The sequence below is a fragment of the Lissotriton vulgaris genome, chromosome 5 (assembly GCF_964263255.1).
Source record: "Lissotriton vulgaris chromosome 5, aLisVul1.2, whole genome shotgun sequence".
NCBI classification, from domain to species: domain Eukaryota; kingdom Metazoa; phylum Chordata; class Amphibia; order Caudata; family Salamandridae; genus Lissotriton; species Lissotriton vulgaris.
Window position 1 is genome coordinate 1,586,897,617 of NC_141693.1, and position 19,355 is coordinate 1,586,916,971.

A 19,355-nucleotide genomic window follows, 5' to 3' on the forward strand; every position below is an offset into this window, starting at 1 on the left:
TTTTCCCAACACACGAACGGACAAGGGTAAAGGGCCTCTTGTTATCGCTGTTACTAGAGCCTGAGCAAATCTTTGTGTGAGCAGTTTAGGCAGTATCCCAGTGGGAAAAAGTGACTGTACTACAGTATTAAATATTACTGGAACGAACAAGAGCAGTTTCCTATCCTCACATAACACTTAATTTGTGTAAGTAAAGGTTACTATCATCTACCAATTGGATGGTCTGGGATATATGCTATGTGTCCTTCTTGCTCCCTCCTGTGTTCTTAGCACCTGCGTCTTATCATAAAGACCAAAAATTGTTTAATGACGTTTCCCTGAACCGATTCAAAAGAACTATAAATAATGATGAAGTGGCTCAAACTCACACTGCATTACAGTAATATTTTTACTTTAATTTGGGACTCTTTTTCTTTGTTGGTGTGGCTTTAAATAGCAGGAAAATAAGATGCTTGATCCGAGTGGTAGAGGCTGGACTAATCAAATAGCAATGGCTCTTGGTAATATTACAGAAGAACTCCAAATTATGAGAATTGTGACATTGCAAAATAGAATGGTACTAGATGTGATCTTAGCTGATCGTGGCGGAGCATTTAGCATTATCGGGAATAGTTGCTGCCTGTTTATCCCTGACCACGCCTCTTCTGTTTATGATGTAATTTCCAAAATGCTAAAATAGCCACTGAAATGCATCAAGACCCAGGAACATAGACTTACACTGGATGGTTCTGGAATGTATTTTCTGTATGGGGTCTGAAAATATTGTCGGCGTTGTTCATAATAATTGCAATTCTCTACTCCTGTTGTTTATGTATTCAATGTGGGAAAATGCTCTGTATTTCCACTTGTACTACTTGTGTTCCATCTAAAACAAATGTCCAAAATGCAAATACCCGTTCAGCAATAGAACGAGAAATCTGTGAAATGATGTTAATTGACATTCATGATGTGTATCGTACCCCTTTGAGGCAATAAGAAAATGTCTCAGCTTATGCTAAAAGGGTTATCTGTGGAAACGTGTAATGTTTTTATTAGCATCTTCTGTGCATGCCCCCTCACCCCACCAAAAACAAGTCAGAGACATGCTGGGTGAGAGGAGAAAGGGAGCGAGTGAATGCACAACAATTGTTGTGCATTTGCCCAGGATCACTCAGTGTGATCAGACCGGTCAGGACTAGATTTTGATTCATGCAATACCAGATACTGTGTATGCCCTAAATTTGTTGTTCGTGCTGGAGTGCGCCTGCTTACACCTCAAGTTTTTGGATTCAGGTCTGTACTTTCTGGAGCTGGTAGCTGCATACTGGCTGGCTGGGGTGTTTACTGCTGTGAGTGAATGTGTTACTGCTTGCAAATGAGCATTGCTTGCTATATTCTTGGGATGCGCCCCATATAGAAGTAAATACATAGAGGCAGTTGCAGCGTAGCAAAATGGGAATAATGTTTGGCACATGAATAAATACAATGACGATACTGCACTGGACCCTGAGCGTAAGTACTTTTATAAAGTGTCTCGGTGCTGTAAAAATGAGCATTAAAATATGTCTGCAAAGCCCACAATTGAAAGGGGCATCTGAACAACAGCAAGAGATATTACAGCAAAGGCACACAACTGATTGTCATGGATGCAGGTTTGCTGAAGCACAGATTCAAAACTTTTATAAGACGCTGAAAGGAGCCTACTTTTTAAACCAGCGGTGACGTTGGGGAGAGGTTGTGGGTAGCAAGACAGAGACATGCTGGGTGGAAGGAGAAAGGGAGCGAGTGAAAGCACGAGTCCTGTGGTGACAGTATGGAGGAGTGCGGGCTGGGGGGCAGCAACACAGAAACATGGTGGGTGGGAGGAGAAAGGGAGCGAGTGAAAGCACAACAATTGTTGTGCATTTGAAACTCTCGGCATTGTTGTGGCGGGGGTGCGCATTCCTTTGAAGTCGGAAGGGGTGGCGGGGGAGCGAAGTCTGATGCAGAGGCTGGCTGGCGATGTGCACGCGCCCAGCTCACATGAACTGTACCTAATCCGCAGTTTGGGGAGACTTTTCGAAAGCCTTACTATAATCTCGCCCACTATCCCTACGGGATGGCTTAGACGAGACCTACAAATTCCCGGGGTTTGAAATATAGGACCTTCACTGGTCATGGTGGCGAATCTTGCGGAGGTAAACAATTGAGATGCAGTGACAGCCATTTATAGTTCTTTAAATCACACCTGCTGATATTTTATTTAAATATTATTTTATTCAAGGTTTTATATAGCGCGAACATGACCCAATAGTTGATCAGAGCGCTTTACAGGGAAAAACATGTTACGTACAAGATAGGCATTGATAAAATATAGGGATGAGAGTTAGGGAAATGACTACAGTAGTATAAAAGCAAGAGCTATATAAATAAGTATTACAGTACAAAAACAGCAAGCGACAGGTAAGCAGTAAAACAGGATGAACAGTTAATATACAGAGAGGGCCAAACGAATGCAGTAGATTATGCAGAGACACAAAGCCATAAAAAGGCGGTAAGCGCAGCAAAGGGGGAGTTATTGGAGGAATTTGCTCATTAGGAATGTTTTCGCTTCCTTTTTGAAGCGCGATAATGTAGGAATTCTTCTGATGGAGGCAGGCAGTGAGTTCCAGATTCTTGGTAGGGCCCCAGAGAACAGTCGTTTATGTGTTTTTAATTGCAAAAGCGGGGTGTCTGGAGCACACAGTCTTTGGCAGACCAGGAGTTTCTGGTTTTCCAGGATATCACAATTTCCTGGGCGAGATACTTCGGGGAGTTGTGTTCAAGGCTTTGTGAGTGATGCAGGCCAGTTTGAGCTGGATTCTGACTTCAAGAGAAAGCCAGTTCAAGGCCTTCAGATGTGGTGAATGTAGTCAATTTGTTTTGAGCCAGATAAGAGTTTAGCTGCTGCGTTGAGGCAAGCTTTCAGGGGGACTGTTGGAGTCTTTGGTAGGCCTGATAGGGTAGAGCCACCATATTCAATTCTGGAAATAACTAGTGCATAAACTGCGGTTTTTAAGTCGGCGGTTTCCAGGAAAGGTTTTAGTTTTTTCAAGTAGCTCAGATGGAATCTGGCAGTTCTGACCATCAAGTTGATGTGTTCGCGCATTTTCAGATTACTGTCCAAAGTTATCCTGAGGGATTTGGCTGAATTCACTATGGTCGGCGTGCAGTTGAGTGCTGTGATCTAGTTCATCCAGTCAGGGCTGTCATTGGATTTATTTGGGGGGAGATGAGAAGGAACTCTGTTTTTTGGGCATTCAGTTTGAGTTGGTTATTGGTGAGCCATTGAACAGTCAATTTCAGGGCATCATTCAGATAGGTAATCTCCTCAAGAGTATCGTCGGCGTGCAGGTGGAAAGAGATGTTGGCCGTGCACAGAATTTCAGCTAATGGTTCAAGGTAGAGATTAAAGAGGGTAGGGGACAGAGTAGAGCCTTGAGGGACACCGATAGAGATCGGGGAAGGAGCAGATAGATTGTTGTTGACTAAGAATCTCTGGGTGAGTTTCTGGAGGAAGGAACCAAACCATTTGATGACGGTACCTCCTAGGCCCATTCTGTGTTCGAGGCGTTCAAGAGGTTTCTCATGGTTGACTGTGTCGAATGCTGAGAAGAGATCCAGAAGGATCAAGAGACAGGTTTTGCCTTGGTCAAGTGCTAGGAGAGCCTTGTCTGCTATATGAAGAATAGTATTTTCAGTGCTGTGCCCAGGCCTGAACCCAGATTGGAAATCATCAAGTAAATTGAAATTAGCGAGGTGTTGGCTGCACACATTTCTCTAGCACTTTCGCAAGAAGGAGACTATTCGAAATAGATTTGAAGTTGTCTGGAATTTCAGGATGTAGAGTAGGTTTTTTTAGGATGGGGATGACTTGCCCGGATTTCAGGGAGTCAGGTATGGATCTTTGAAGAAGGGAAGAGTTGATAATTGTAGTCCAGATGGGAACGAAGAGTGGGGAGGTCGCTGCCAAGCTGTTGAGGCTCATTGGGTGTTCGATTTTAAGGAGGCTAGAATTATTGAGATGGACTGGTCATCATAAAGTTCGAAGTTGGACCAGTGAGCCTTGTTTTTGGGTGTTGCTTGGAGGGGAACAAGAGGAGAGATGAGTCCCAGAAGGAGGAAGAGGGAAGTTTGAGGTGGCATTGAGTTTGTTGCCTAGCGAGTTGATTTTGGTTGTGAAGAAGGAGGAGGTTATTAGGGATTTTGTTGTTTCTTTTAATGACTTCGCGTTTGTTTGATTGAAGTTTGACTATTTCGAAGAGTTTGCCTGGTCTGTTTATGGCATTTTCCAGTTCTGATTTAAAGAACTCTTTTTGGACAAGAGCATATTCTTGTTGTAAGTATTTCTGGCCTGGTGTAGTAGATTAAGATGAGAAGCTGAGGGGTCCTGCCACTAGTTTCTTTCTTTGAGTCGGAGAGCTCTCCTTTCGTTATTGAAGGGTCCCCTGAACCAGGGAATTTTGTCTTTGATTTGGGACCTTTTGAGTTTTAGCGGGATAGATCATCCAGAATGTTAGTTATAGTCGAATTGTAGTGCTCAGTGAGGTCATTGACCTTAGAAAGATTAAGGGGGGACTGTAGGTCGCTCTTGCAGCGAGCAGTCAGCATCTCAAGGTCAAGGCTCTTAGTGTCTCTAAGCCAGCGTTTTGGTTTCACTGGTTGTCCAAGACACTTCAGGCGGTGGTCAGATACAGGGTCGGATTGGGATCACAATTTGGCCCGGGCACAGATGAAAAAAGTGGCCCACATTCGTGGGGCGTGGCCCACATTCTTGGGGCGTTGCCCACATTCGGGGGTGTGGCCCTCATTCACGGGCATGGCCCACATTCGCAGGTGTGCTGTTTCATGAAATACACAAGGAATGTAAGTGGGAGGATATTGTTCTTGGGGAGGACAGAGGGCAAAGGTGACAATGTCCTACAAGCTGAGCAACTGAAAAACAGCGAGGCCCCTTTCTATTACAAAATTATTCCTCAGCCTTCCAGTGCAAAAGCACCTGAAAAACAGCAAGGCCCCTTTCTATTACAAAATTATTCCTCAGCCCTCCAGCGCAAAAGCACCTGAAAAACAGCACAGCCCCTTTCTATTACAAAATTATTCCCCAGCTCTCCAGCGCAGAAGCATCTGAAAACAGTGAGGCCCCTTTCTATAAAAAAATTATTCCCCAGCCCTCCAGCGCAGGAGCACCTGAAAAACAGTGAGGCCCCTTTCTAGTAACTAAATTATTCTCCAGCCCTGCAGCGCAGGAACACCTGAAAAACAGCGAGGCCACTTTCTATAAAAAAGTTGTTCCCCAGCCCTTCAGCACAGAAGAACCTGAAAAACAGCGAGGGCCCTTTCTATTACAAAATTACTCCCCAGCCCTCCAATGCAGGAGCTCCTTAAAAACAGCGAGGCCCCAGCTATTTGTAAATTACTCAGTCATCCCCAGCTCTTCACTGCCTCAGCCCTTCACTGTACTGGCAGGAGAGGGGATAAAGCAAAAAACACAGCTGCTGGGCCATCCATTGGAGTGAGGGGGGTGCTAAGGTGAAGATCGTGTGAGTTCCCAACATCACCTGGCCCCCACAGTGAGACCCTTCTTCCTCGCATTCTATGCCCTGCATGAGAAGGGCTGTGGGCGAGGTGTTAATGCAAACACTGTTTCAGGGCTGCGTCAGGCCCCAGGGGGGGCGAGGTAAAAATATATCAATGCCCTGAGCAACACCTGGCCCCCGGGGAAACCGATTCTTACACATAATCACCCCTCCCCAGCCCACCATCAGCATGATTGCTTGGCAGGGCAGGGGGTCAATGAGAGGCCACAGCTGATAATCGCTGAACGGCCGCCCAGCGAAGCTGCTTTCCTCTCCCTGTCAGTGCTCTCTGTGGACTGGGAAAGGGGGAAAAATGGCCCTCAGAGTGCACTGAGACACTGGCCCTTCGGCCCATGCCTGAGTGCCCGCAGTGCCAATCCTCCCCTGGTCAGATATTGTGAAGGTGATGGCGTGGTAGTCTGACCAGTCAAATGGCTCTATTGAATTCAGTCTGATCACTGATGCCTTAGCGATTATTCATTTCAAAGTGGCGCCTTTTGTGTGGGCAGGAAGGGAGCATGCCTGGGTGAGTGATTGGTCGGCAAGGAAGACTTTGATGGCGTTGACTTGGGGGTCATTGGGGTCATTCCAATGCAGATTGAAGTCACTGAGGAAGATGTCATTGGAGTGGGGGTAGACCTTAGCAGTGATGATTTCTTTGAGGAGATCCATGAAAGTGTCATACTTGCCTCGGGGTGGTGGAAGATGTGCAATTTGCATAACTGAGTAGAGTTGTTACAAATGGAGAGAGCAAGATATTCACAGGAGTCTGGGGGTTTTGAATGGAGTTCTGCGGCAAGTAGGCCTGAGCAGTAGATGCATGCAATTCCTCCACCTTTTTTTATTTGTCTATCAAGTCTAATGATGTTATAGTTAGATGGGACCAGTAAGTCAAGGTGAGAAGATGAGGAATCATTGCGCATGACTCGGTTAGGATTTCTACATTGGTTTTATGGCTTAGAATGAGGGTGGTGATGTCCGAGGCGTGTCTCGCAGCTGAGTGGCAGTTAAGAAGGAGGCCAGAGAGTGGAGCATTGGTGCGAGTGTTGTAAGAAGGGGAGGTTAAAGGTCCTTCTGTTAGGTTGTTGCAGTTTACCCCTCTGTTACGGAAGGATGATGATCTATTGGTATTGATTGTAATAGTGGGAATCAGGCAATCGACCTCCTTGTCAGGAGGGCAAGGGGCGTCAGGGGAGATCATGTAGGATGAGAGGAGGGCTAGAGTTTCCTCCTCCAAGAGGTAGTTTGGCAGTTTGCGAGTGCAAAGGTGTCTGCTGGTCTGGAGCATGGGCAGGAGGGTGGGTATGGTGAGCAAGGGAAGGACTGAGTTAAAGTAGGGCTTGAAGGTGGTAATAGAATGTTCAGTGAGGAGAAGGATGTTCTTCAAATCACATAGGGATTTCAGGATTCTATGGTGAATGCTCTGGTGTTCAGGGTTTCAAAGTCTAAAGGTTTAGGGTGTGCTTGTGGGCAAGGGACCAGGGTAACAGGATAGGGTCTGGTGGCATGAGCTGGCAGCCAGGTGGGGGAGCTCGACACCCCTATGTCTAGGTTACTGGTAGTCAGGTAGAGAAGAGGGCTAGGCAAGCTTCGAGAGGAGGATCCGCGACCGTTGCGGGGAAAGTTATGTGAGCTGGGGGTGAGGTGGTTGTTAGATGCTAGGCAAAACAGCGAGGTGCGGGGATGGGTGGCGGGCGGCGGCAAGGACTTATTGGCGGATGCTAGAGGTGGGGGGAGTGGAGGGAAGTTCTCTGAGCACAATAGGAGAGATATTATCTCTGGGTTTGGACAGATTAGAAAACACGTTGGGATGGTTCGTGCCAATCCGACCTGTGGGGGTGAGAGAGGGTGTGGAGGGGGGAGTGGCAGCCGTATTAGTAGGTCTAGATGGGGGGCCCTTATTCATGGATTTGGAGTTGAGTGGGCCGGGTCTGCAAGTGGAGTCAGGGTGCGATGACAGGCCTAGGGGGTGCGTGGAGGAGTGAAGTACTAGTTTTTTGAGGATGGGGAAGAAGTCAGCAAATTTATTGAGTTCAATGTCAGATGCTTGTATCATGACGATGCTGTTTTTGTAAGCGGTAATGGTAAGGTCGGCTTTAAGGATTTGGGAAGGCACGATCATGAGTTTAGAGCCATAGGGGATGTTCCTGGGAGTGTGCATGCTAAGTACGTTGAGTATAGTCGTGAGCCATAATGCTGTTTTCCTAATATAGAAGATAAGGTACCCTTGCCCCACCTCCATATATGATGTTTTTTTCTATTACAGGACACATGAACCTCATACGGCAGATGCAACATTTCTCTTTATGTTGCAGGCAGGCAATTACAGCACTTAATCTCATGGGAATGCTCCCAGTCCCGAGGGATCAGCCAAGCAGAATGTTTCATTTGTTGTTTTTTTCCCTCAGTACTCTCTCAGTAGTACTGCATCACTAGAAATCTATACATTTTGCAGTTTAGGTTCATATTCTAAAGATTATGAGTTCTTGCCTCACAGTGGTTATGATCTTTTCACATTATGAAGCTTATTTTATTATTATTTTTTTTAAATCTTTGCTGTCCAGATTCATAATATTCCGATACATTAGATTAATTTTTAAAGCAATGTCCAAATTTGTTTTTAAAATATTTCAAAAATGATTATAGGTACAGGTGGTATAATATGCATTTTACTTGTACTATAACTGCTCTTTGCAGAAAAAAAACTTTTAATGCAGTGTTAAAATCAAGGTGAGAATGCAGGTTTATGGCACAGACACACTTAAAAATGCATAGATGCATAGATGTACACCTCACGCACAGATATTCAGCATCCACCCAGCACACTTTGTGTAGGGCACAGTAGAATTCACTGACAGTGCCAGCACGCTGCTCACACTCAGCACATATATGCACATTATTTATTTACACTGATAGTTATTCATTTATTTGTAGTTGTAGATAGCTCGTAACAGACCCGGTGGATATTCTCAACTACCACAAAATTAGCTTAACGCAACTTTCAACATCCCAGCCTATCGTGGGAAAATAATGCCATATTAACTAAGTATTCACAACACGTCAGTACCATGCGATAGGCCCACGACAAAGCGTCAAATGACCGCAATAAAGCCAATGCACCGCCGAAAAAATGCAAAACATGAACTCAAAAAAGTTGCGATGAGGCCAAACGCGAAAAGCAGAGACAAGCATGCAAATCCCGTCAGGTGGGAAAATGCACAATAAAAGCAACAAAAAGAACACACCATCAACATTTCAAAGTGGTCCACTATTGCCTGCACATTGATGGAATGCGTGTGCTTTCTGTTGCGGTAATTGTGTGCAGTGTCGGCAGGGGGCACAAGTAGAACATGTGTGCAGTCAATTGCCCATAACACGTGCGAGGAGCCAGTTATGGCATAGAAGCCTTGCTTCATCTCCAGCTGTTCCTGCACAGTGTGGGGAAGTGAAGGTGCTGGGGAACCAAGCTGATGATGGCATCCAAGACAGGTGTGAGTAATTTTGATAGGACTGGCTGTGAGACTCCTCTGACTCTGGCGGTTGTTATTGGAAGGTACCAGAGGCCAACAGGTGCAGTACAGACAGCAGATTTGTCTGCAGAAGGATGTTGGTTGTACGTTGTGTTGGTACTGTCAGCCTGTGGGCAATGATGGTCAGGATGCAGAGGATGGTTGTCCTTTTGAGTCTGTAGTGGGCAATGACTTCCTCTGGTGTTAAGTCTGTGAGGCTGGTGCGTTTTCAGAAGGTCCGCTGTCTTTGTCTGCGATGCCTCTATGGTAGTCTTGGGATGGCCTGGGGGGCCTAGGTGGGTGGCGGGCTGGGGTGTGGAGGCGGTAGGTGTTGTGGCCAACTTGGGGCTCCGAGCTGCATCATCAGTAGCTCCATAGCATCTGTTGTTCTTCTGGTGTAGCTGTGGGCTTGGCTCACATTTCTGGTGCAGGTTATTGTCCGACTTAATACCGGAAAAGAGCAGGTGTTAATTCCCGGCTGCTAACGCACCCAATCGCATGTTTTATTATCTTATCACCAATCTGGCTGGTCGTTGAGAATGTTGCGAAGTGGTGTTGCTGCTTTTTGCACGGGAACGCCTACTCTGCATCTCTTGAACGTTAGTTGCCGGTGTCATCCGTGGTGATGTGTTTTGCGGCTGCTATCGCAAGGAAACTGGTGATATTGGCTGTTAATCACCAGCTTGTGAATGGGGCGATATATTTATCACCACTTTGACAGTGATAAGGTGCTGATAACTCAGCGATAAGTCCTTCAGAATATGCGCCCCAATTTTAGTTTTTTTCTAACAATAAATGGTATACGAAGCGTGCATAAAATTTCTTTATCTGCTCTTTAGCAGTGTCATTTGCTATCTGAGATGTATCAAGTAGCTACGCAATTTCAATGACACCTGCGAAGGAATGCACTGGGTGCTTCCAACTGCGATCGTTTGTAGAATTTGGGCTACAGAGCGGCCCAATAGATGAGCATTTATTTATTTACTTTTTAAATTGATTGGTATCGTGCTCAGCTTGTTATCAAAAGTCAATGCCCGGCGCTCAATAAACAAGAAACAACTTATAATCTTTTCACAATTCCAGACATGCATTAAGCAAGGACAGCATGTCAATAGCTCTAATGAAAGACGGGAGCTTGAATCGTTTGATGAATTCTTCAACAAGTGAAGAGGCCAAGGGGCAGATGTATCATCCGTTTTTTTTGTCGCAAACGCTGCAATTCGGAAAATAGCAGCGTTTGCGACAAAAAAAACGGGATTTGGAATGTATCATGCAAAAAGCCTCGCAATATTAAGGAATCGCTAATTTAGCGATTCCTTAATATTGCGAGGCTTTTAAGAAATAGCAATTTGCGATTTTAGATTTGAAATGTATCAAGCATTTCAATGTTGCGATTTTTGACTAAGAATTCGCAAATTACCATCAACTTGTAGTTGGTGGTAATTTGCGAATTCTTTTCAAAAAGCACTTTTTTTTTATTCTAAAGGTACCATATGACGCTCATACATGCCCATAGGGCATGTACGTGCGCCATATGCATGTACATGTCAAATTCAGGGGTGCAGCAGGGTGTCCTTAAGACACCCTTGCACCCTTGAAATTATTCTCAATTTGCGATTAGCTAATTGCTAATCGCAAATTGAGTATCATTTTACATTCATTCCTATGGGCCTCCTGGCCCATAGAAATGAATGGGAAATTATTCCTTAATTGCGATTAGCAATTTGCTAATCGCAATTAAGGAATACTAAGGAATCGCTAAAAAATAGCGAAATTCTACATACAAACCATTTTGCACTTCTCAAATAGCGATTCCTTAACAATCGCTATTTGAGAAGTGCAAAATGGAATCTTGATACATCTGCCCCCTAGTTCCTAAAAAAATGTGCATGTGGTCAAATAGAATTATCCTGCTGATGAATCGACAGTCTCTTTGACCAGGTCGGGCGCATGTGTTCCGTGCAGTTCGCCATGGGGGTGGGATGCAAAAACGTGGGTTAGTCCATGACCAGGTGAGATTGGAAGGCTGTTGAATGGTTCTTATCCTGACTTTTCGACAAAGGCATTGCAGTTAGCACTTCTGTCAATGGGTGCTAAAGCCATATCGTGGTAGTTTTTCTTTATTTTTACTTTTGTTTTCTTCCCCCCATGATTCAATCTAATGTAGCAATTGAAATAGATAGATACCTAAACCACATGTAAACAACATGATTAGGTTTATTGAGTTTGACTTAAACACAGACCATTACTAGCTGGAACAGGAGGAACATTCTAGATACAAAACTACTGATGGGGACAGGGTCCTCTCTACAAATGAACTCTGGATCCCTTGGTCAATGAATCGTTCTTGCTTGCTGAGAAGTGCAGAGGGGAGAAATAACTCATTATGGTAAACTCAACATCTTTAAAGAACCATGACTCTGAAGAATCACAGACGCCGAATTCCAAGTTAGTGAGTTTTATTACGGAGCCAAAAATAACTGGGCATACAGACACCTCAACATGAGGTTGTAGAAGTACATTGGAAATAATACAAATCTGAATCTACAAGCAAGATTGAAACACTGGATTATAAAAAGAATGACAACTTTCCGAACCAAAACACAGGCAATGATTGCCCCCACGTCGAGATCGGTCTTCATTTGGGGTGAATACGTGAAAAATGTTTTTCTATCCCTACGCGACTACTACCGTAACATCCCTACTTAGCATTCCATAGGCAAAATCAGGAAAAGGTGTCAGCTTGTAAATACTTCCTAAGAAGTGAATTTAGGTTGCATGGGTCAAGTAGCCAAAGCTACAGAGCTCGTTCTAAGATGCTCCTGCCCTCTCCATCAAACTCCTCACCTCCTCTCCTGACTCAACCCTCCAGGGCATAGTCCCAATTTCAAACTCAAAACACGCCCACTGCTTGCATATCGATCACCTCATCCTGCACGGCACTTCTTATAGGTGGTTTTCCATTTAGTTTTCATACACCCAGCTTTTGGCTCGATGACCTTGATTCCCAGAACTCCTTCAGTGAGAAAGAACACTGTCTCCCAATTATCAGCATTCCTTGCATAAAAGTATCTTCTCTTCCCCGAGCCTAACTCCTAAAACAAAAGGCGTTATTCTAGCTAACAAAGATGATTTTCTCCACCTGCTACAGAAATGTGAGAACAGTACAAATCCAACATGCACATGAAATTCATCTTTTTACCCCACTACGAGAGCCATTAGGGAGAATACATTTCAGGCCTACAGAAACAGCCATAACAGCCTAACATAAAAATGAAGCTCAGAGGCCTTACTAAAATTTACATAAATTAACATTTTACTTAAGAATTTCATGTTACATAAACACTTTGAATGCACAATTCATTGTGAGCAGCCTTTCTACACATTTAAGCTAGAGTTGCCACATCCTTGTGCAACTTTAATCTGGTGCACATTTAAACTATGCATTACATTATAAATGAGCAACTTCATTAAGCAATTGCAGACAAATGCTAAAGGTTATATTATCCAAAACGCAAATGCCACGTTATTTCTTTACAAGGCACATAATATTCCTAACATTTCACGTTCACATGTTATTACCAAGTACATCCTCATGACCAAATGTTAATACAACAAAAAAATAAATGTAGGTGTAGACTACTTGTCATTATGATGCAACCCTACAAATGAAAGAGCACCATTGCGCTCCGTCAGTCCCCCCTCTGATGAAAAGTGTCATCACAATCAATCACAACTCTCTGTAGAAAGAACCAACATAAACAGAAGTCATTGCCAGTCTTCCCTGTCAAAACTTTTCTAGGCTTTTGAGATTCTCATAATGATTGTCCTGCAGTATATCCATGCTTCACTCAAGTTCTCTTAGAGATCTCTCAGCCTATCCTGCCTTGTGCCACTTGTAAGCCTTTACTAGACCCAACAAGATAATCACACAAACCACCACTATGATGATGGGCTTTAAGATGTAAGCACAGATTCCTTTTCCAAAGTTAGCAAATCAACTTCCAATCTTTCCAAACCCTTTCCCCACCTTGTTCCAAACACCCTCTGTGGCCAAATCATGCAACTCATGGTAAATCTCAGTGATGTTACTTCCTCAGATCTTTACTGTTGTCCGGTATATAAGTGCAGCACTGTTGGACCCTCAACATTTTACAGAGTCCGCCCTCTTTTCCTAACAGGACATCTAGAGCAAGACGGTTCTGCATCACCAAAGCTCTTATCGACACCATCTCTCCACGTACAAGTAGCAAAGACTGAGCTGTGTTCACCGACAGCTTATCTACAATGATAGACAACCTTCTAATCTCAATATCATTTAGAACTACTCCCAAACTTGGAATCATTGCTCCAAATACATCTCCAACAATTTACCCTGCACTTGCACCTCACTTTTCTCTAAGATGTAATCCACATTCTAAAGGCCACAAATCCTCTACGTGATCAGTAGGGTGGGGAGCTAACCCTAGTGCTAATAGCCTTTCGATCCTGTCCTTGCCTCAAACAGCGAGGATGTGCTTTCTTAACTGCTTTTAATTTTGTTTTAATTTGAGGATAATCGTGTTTTAACTTACCATTTTGCTGCCAAAAATACAATTTGCATTTCTCTTGTGTGGGTTTGTTGCGGTATCGCTGCTGAGCTGGATGCTGTAACCTCCTTCTCTTCTTCACTTTCGGCCTACCTAAGCAGCCATCTTTCCTCTTGGGGCAGTGCCTTTCTCAGGGGACATTTTGGTGGGCGCTCTAGTTGCACAACTGTCCTGGGTCTTTCCCCAACTTATGGCCAATGCTTCGCGGATGTGCAGCTGTCGCACCAAAGGCGCGCCAAAGGAAAGTCCGTCTGCACCCGTTGGCGTCCGGAATGCGGCCAGTGCCGCCACAACGGCCCCTCGCGGCGGGATGCCTGGCTTTCACCTTGCGGATACCCTGCCGGGGTTATCTCACAGGGGAATACCAGGACGGGTTCCCTAAGCAAGCGCTTAGAAACCGCTCGGTGATTTGCGCTATATAAATTCCTGTACATTTACATTTACATGCTGCTCCAAACAGCCCCGGTGTAATAACTACTTGGACTAGTTAGCAGCTAATGGATCTGAATATGATGTTCTGTACCAATCCCGCTTGTCCTGACTTCCGCTTGGTAAACTGGGATCAGGTTTTCCAATGCAAGTCCTGTTCCTATGTGCTTGGAGGTTTGGAGGTGTTACGGGGGCAGAGATAGCTGGTGCCAATTCCTCTGTCCTTGGTATTGGTGATGAGAAGCCTCTTATCAGAGCCTACTTGGTAAATTGCAGATCACGCCCCAAACATTTGGAGGACATTTGGCTCTCCCTTGAGTCCAATCACTGAGACCTCATGTTTCTAACAGAAACCTGGTTAACAGAGACATCTTACCCGGTTATCTCACTTGAGATACCTGCAGGTTTTAAGATCTCCATGGTTAACTGTGCAGACAATAGGCGGGGAGGGGGCCTAGCGATTATCTTGAAAGACAGGTGGGAAATTTCATGTAAAAAAATTGAGAACGTGGGGTCAATTGAGGCCGTGTCTTTTTCCATTCAAATTTTACCAGGGCACACTCTTGCGGGCACTTTGGTCTATCGACCCCCGGACTCAGCAGCTGTCCTCTCAAAATTGGGCAACATTATAGCCAATCTCTTGATAAGACATGCTAACCGTACGGTTCTGGGCAACTTTAATGTCCATATGGACGATGCGGATTGCGCTTTTTCACTTCAAGTGGCTAATATGTTGAGGGTACTAAACTTGACTCAGCTGGTCACGGCCCCCACACATCGTGCAGGTCATATGTTGGACCTTATGTTTTTGAACAATCCCACAGTAAAGGTTGAGGCTCCCTTGCCATTAACGTGGTCAGACCATTGGCTGGTTCTGTTCAGCCTGTTAAGAAGTGGTAGGAAACATAGCCCGAGACCAGAGTTTGTGAAGAAGAAAAACTGGAAGAGGGTTTCCCCTGAGTCCTTAGGTCCTGTCCTGCATAATACCCCACCTCTGTTGACAGGTGATGCCAGCATGGAAGCAACCACCTTTAATGAGTGGGTTACATCCTCCATTGATTTCTTTGCTCCCATGAAAATGGAAAAACTAGCTAGGAAAAAGCCTTCCACTCCCTGGTTCTCTTCAGAGCTCTGCTTAGAGAAAAGCGCCTGTAAAAAGTTGGAGCGCATCTGCCGAAAAACGCATAATCTGGATGAGAAGAGTATGTAAAAAACTGCACAAAAAAATGTCATGCCCTCAAACGTCTGGCTATTAGGAATTTCCTAGCCAACCAAATTAAAGAATCGGATAATTCATCCAAGGAAATATTTAAGATCATGCAAGATTTCATGAAACCTCAAGCTACAATGAGCACGATTACGCCATCGGCTGACCTATGTAGAGATCTGTCGAATTTTTCCCAGAAGAAGGTTCAATCCATATATTCTTCCTTCTCAGCGTCAGAGAATTGTTTAACCACCTCTCTGGCTCCTGGTTCTCACTGTCACTGGTGTGAATTTTGGCCTTTTTGTCCGACTTTGTCCTTGCTAGACTTAGTGAGAACGAAGTCAGGCTCACTTCTTGATCCTTGTCCAGCAGGATTTTTTAATCTGCTGGCTCCTTTTTTTAATCCCCACGTAACTGTTATCTGGAATGCATCTCTGATGTCAGGTAGCTACCCCTCTGTTTGGAAAAAGGCATTTGTCTTGCCTATTCTTAAAAATGAAGATGCAGATCCTGGCATACTTAGGAACTTTAGGCCCATTTATCTCCTGCCCTCTCCTGCAAAAATTCTGGAGAAGGAAGTTCAGAGACAGCTCTCCAATTACCTGGAGTCTAATAACCTTCTTCATGACTCCCAGTTGGGCTTTAGAATGGGCTATAGTACTGAGACTGCTCTGCTGGAGGTGGCGGACACCATCCGAGAATGCCTAGACCATGGTAGCTGTGCCATGCTTGTGCTGTTGGACTTGTCTACAGCCTTTGATACAGTCTCTCACTCAATTCTTTTAGACCGACTGGCACAGCTGGGTATCTCGGGGCCCATCTTAAATAGGTTCCACTCATTTCTGGATAAGCGGTCCGGGCAGGTCTTTCTGCATCCCCATGTCTCCTCCTCCTGTTTCATGGTATGTGGAACACCTCAGGGTTCGGCATTAAGCCCCACCCCACACTGTGTAGTGAGAATAATATCATACGCTGATGACACGCAGCTTAGATGCTCAATTGAGCGTCGGCGCTCAGCTCTTTTCTCAGCAAGGAGAAGTTCCATATCTACTTCCTTGGTAGTTTTCTTAAAAAATCTATCAAGTGGGCCGAGTACAGAAACACCCACTCCTGGGAGGGGGGAATGACTCATAACTAGACTAGGCTAAGTGTACTAGCTGGCACAGATAACACTCTTAGTACAATACTGCAAACCTGTAAAACAGTGGACAGTGAATAAATGCAAATGTCAGTGACCTGGCCCAGCCCGGCCTCCTTCGGCCCCGGACGGCCACAGACAGTCCCGCCCTTGTCCCGGGCTTCTCCCGGCGCCCTCCCGCGTGCTCCCGCACAGCGGGAACAGTGCTTCCTCTATGTAGCTGTCCAATTTGGCACCGGGAGGGCGGGGCCGGCAGGGAGAGCAGCCCAGCTGGTCAAGGGCGCGCGGGGACTCCTGGTCCTCGGAGTCCTCCGCAATCGCTCGCAGCCCTGCCGGTCAGTCCAAGTTAGCCCCCCTTATCTCGGCTAAGGTCCGCTGCAAAAACCGCAAAGCGGGACCCGCGGAGTGGGTACGGCGAGGCGTAGCGGCTGGAGCAGGCTTCCTGTAAGGGGTTGACGGCGTCCTGGAAGAGCTCGGCGTTTGTGGTTCAAATCCGCTGAATCCCTGGAAACAGCGCTTTTTGGCGCTGCGGAGATGTGGGCGGGGCCGGCAGGGAGAGCAGCCCAGCTGGTCAAGGGCGTGCGGGGACTCCTGGTCCTCGGAGTCCTCTGCAATCGCTCGCAGCCCTGCCGGTCAGTCCAAGTTAGCCCCCCTTATCTCGGCTAAGGTCCGCTGCAAAAACCGCAAAGCGGGACCCGCGGAGCGGGTCCGGCGAGGCGTAGCGGCTGGAGCAGGCTTCCTGTAAGGGGTTGACGGCGTCCTGGAAGAGCTTGGCGTTTGTGGTTCAAATCCGCTGAATCCCTGGAAACAGCGCTTTTTGGCGCTGCGGAGATGTGGGCGGGGCCGGCAGGGAGAGCAGCCCAGCTGGTCAAGGGCGCGCGGGGACTCCTGGTCCTCGGAGTCCTCCGCAATCGCTCGCAGCCCTGCCGGTCAGTCCAAGTTAGCCCCCCTTATCTCGGCTAAGGTCCGCTGCAAAAACCGCAAAGCGGGACCCGCGGAGTGGGTCCGGCGAGGCGTAGCGGCTGGAGCAGGCTTCCTGTAAGGGGTTGACGGCGTCCTGGAAGAGCTCGGCGTTTGTGGTTCAAATCCGCTGAATCCCTGGAAACAGCGCTTTTTGGCGCTGCGGAGATGTGGGCGGGGCCGGCAGGGAGAGCAGCCCAGCTGGTCAAGGGCGTGCGGGGACTCCTGGTCCTCGGAGTCCTCTGCAATCGCTCGCAGCCCTGCCGGTCAGTCCAAGTTAGCCCCCCTTATCTCGGCTAAGGTCCGCTGCAAAAACCGCAAAGCGGGACCCGCGGAGCGGGTCCGGCGAGGCGTAGCGGCTGGAGCAGGCTTCCTGTAAGGGGTTGGCGGCGTCCTGGAAGAGCTTGGCGTTTGTGGTTCAAATCCGCTGAATCCCTGGAAACAGCGCTTTTTGGCGCTGCGGAGATGTGGGCGGGGCCGGCAGGGAGAGCAGCCCAGCTGGTCAAGGGCGCGCGGGGACTCCTGGTCCTCGGAGTCCTCCGCAATCGCTCGCAGCCCTGCCGGTCAGTCCAAGTTAGCCCCCCTTATCTCGGCTGAGGTCCGCTGCAAAAACCGCAAAGCGGGACCCGCGTAGCGGGTCCGGCGAGGCGTAGCGGCTGGAGCAGGCTTCCTGTAAGGGGTTGACGGCGTCCTGGAAGAGCTCGGCGTTTGTGGTTCAAATCCACGCAGCTTGTGTTTTCATTTAAAGACACTGCAAAGGCTGCGTATGACAGCTTCAGGCATTGCCTAACCAAGATCGCTTCCTGGATGACAGACAATTGCTTGAAATTAAATACTGACAAAACAGAGGTGATGTTCTTTAATCAACCTTCACCCCCACCGGCTGATCTCTGGTGGCCAATGCAGCTGAATCCCCCTCCCACCCCTGTTACCTCAGTCAGAAATGTAGGCTTCAAATTCAATTCAAAATTGTCGGCCAAGGCCCAGATTGGTCAAGTTTCCAAAGCATGTTTTTGGAAACTTAAAACTCTGCAAAGATTTCTCCATCTGCTGCTGATGGACTGTCTGGCCAACATAGTCCATGCCCTTATTCCAGCTGGACTATGATAACAGCTTGTACCTGGGTCTCCCTGCCTATCTTACCCATACTCTGCAGACAGTCCTAAACGCCACAGCAAGGTTCATCAGAAATGTGCTCCACCGACACGACATTTCCCATCATTTGCACAGCCTTCACTGGCTCCCAGTGAAAAGGAGAATCGAATTTAAGACACTGTCTCTTGCCTTCAGAGCCACAAGAGATATAGGTCCAGGACACTTGAAACAGAGACTTCAGAAATACCATCAGAACAGGACTCTGCAATCTAACTCTCAGATGCTTCTCCATACCCCTCTCTCACATCCATCGTGCTCACATACTCATATTGCAACTTTGCATAGGCATTAAGGGCCCGATGTAGGTAGGCATTTACCGGTCGGTAACGGCCGAATTCGGCCGTTACCAACCGGTAAATGCCTTTTCCTATGTAGGGGGCATGCATTCACAGAATCGGTATTTTTACCGATTCTGTATTTACCGAATCGGTAAAATTACCGAATCGGTAAAATTACCGAATCGGTAAAAATACGGAATCTGTAAATGCAGATGTAGGGGGCACTTTTAAGTGTGCCACAGGCCCTTTAGAATTCGGTATTTACCATGTAATACTATTGCATGGTAAATAACGAATTCAGATGTACATGCACATCTGTGCATGTACACCTGTGCCATGTGACACACAGACATGCCCTTAGGGCATGTATATGTGCCACATGGCACACAAGCCTGGAATTGGGGTGCTACAGGGTGTCAAAGTGACATCCCGTTCCCCCTTGCAGGATTCGGCATTTCCCATTGATTCCTAAGGGCTTCAAGGCCCATAGGAATCAATGGGAAATACCGATTCG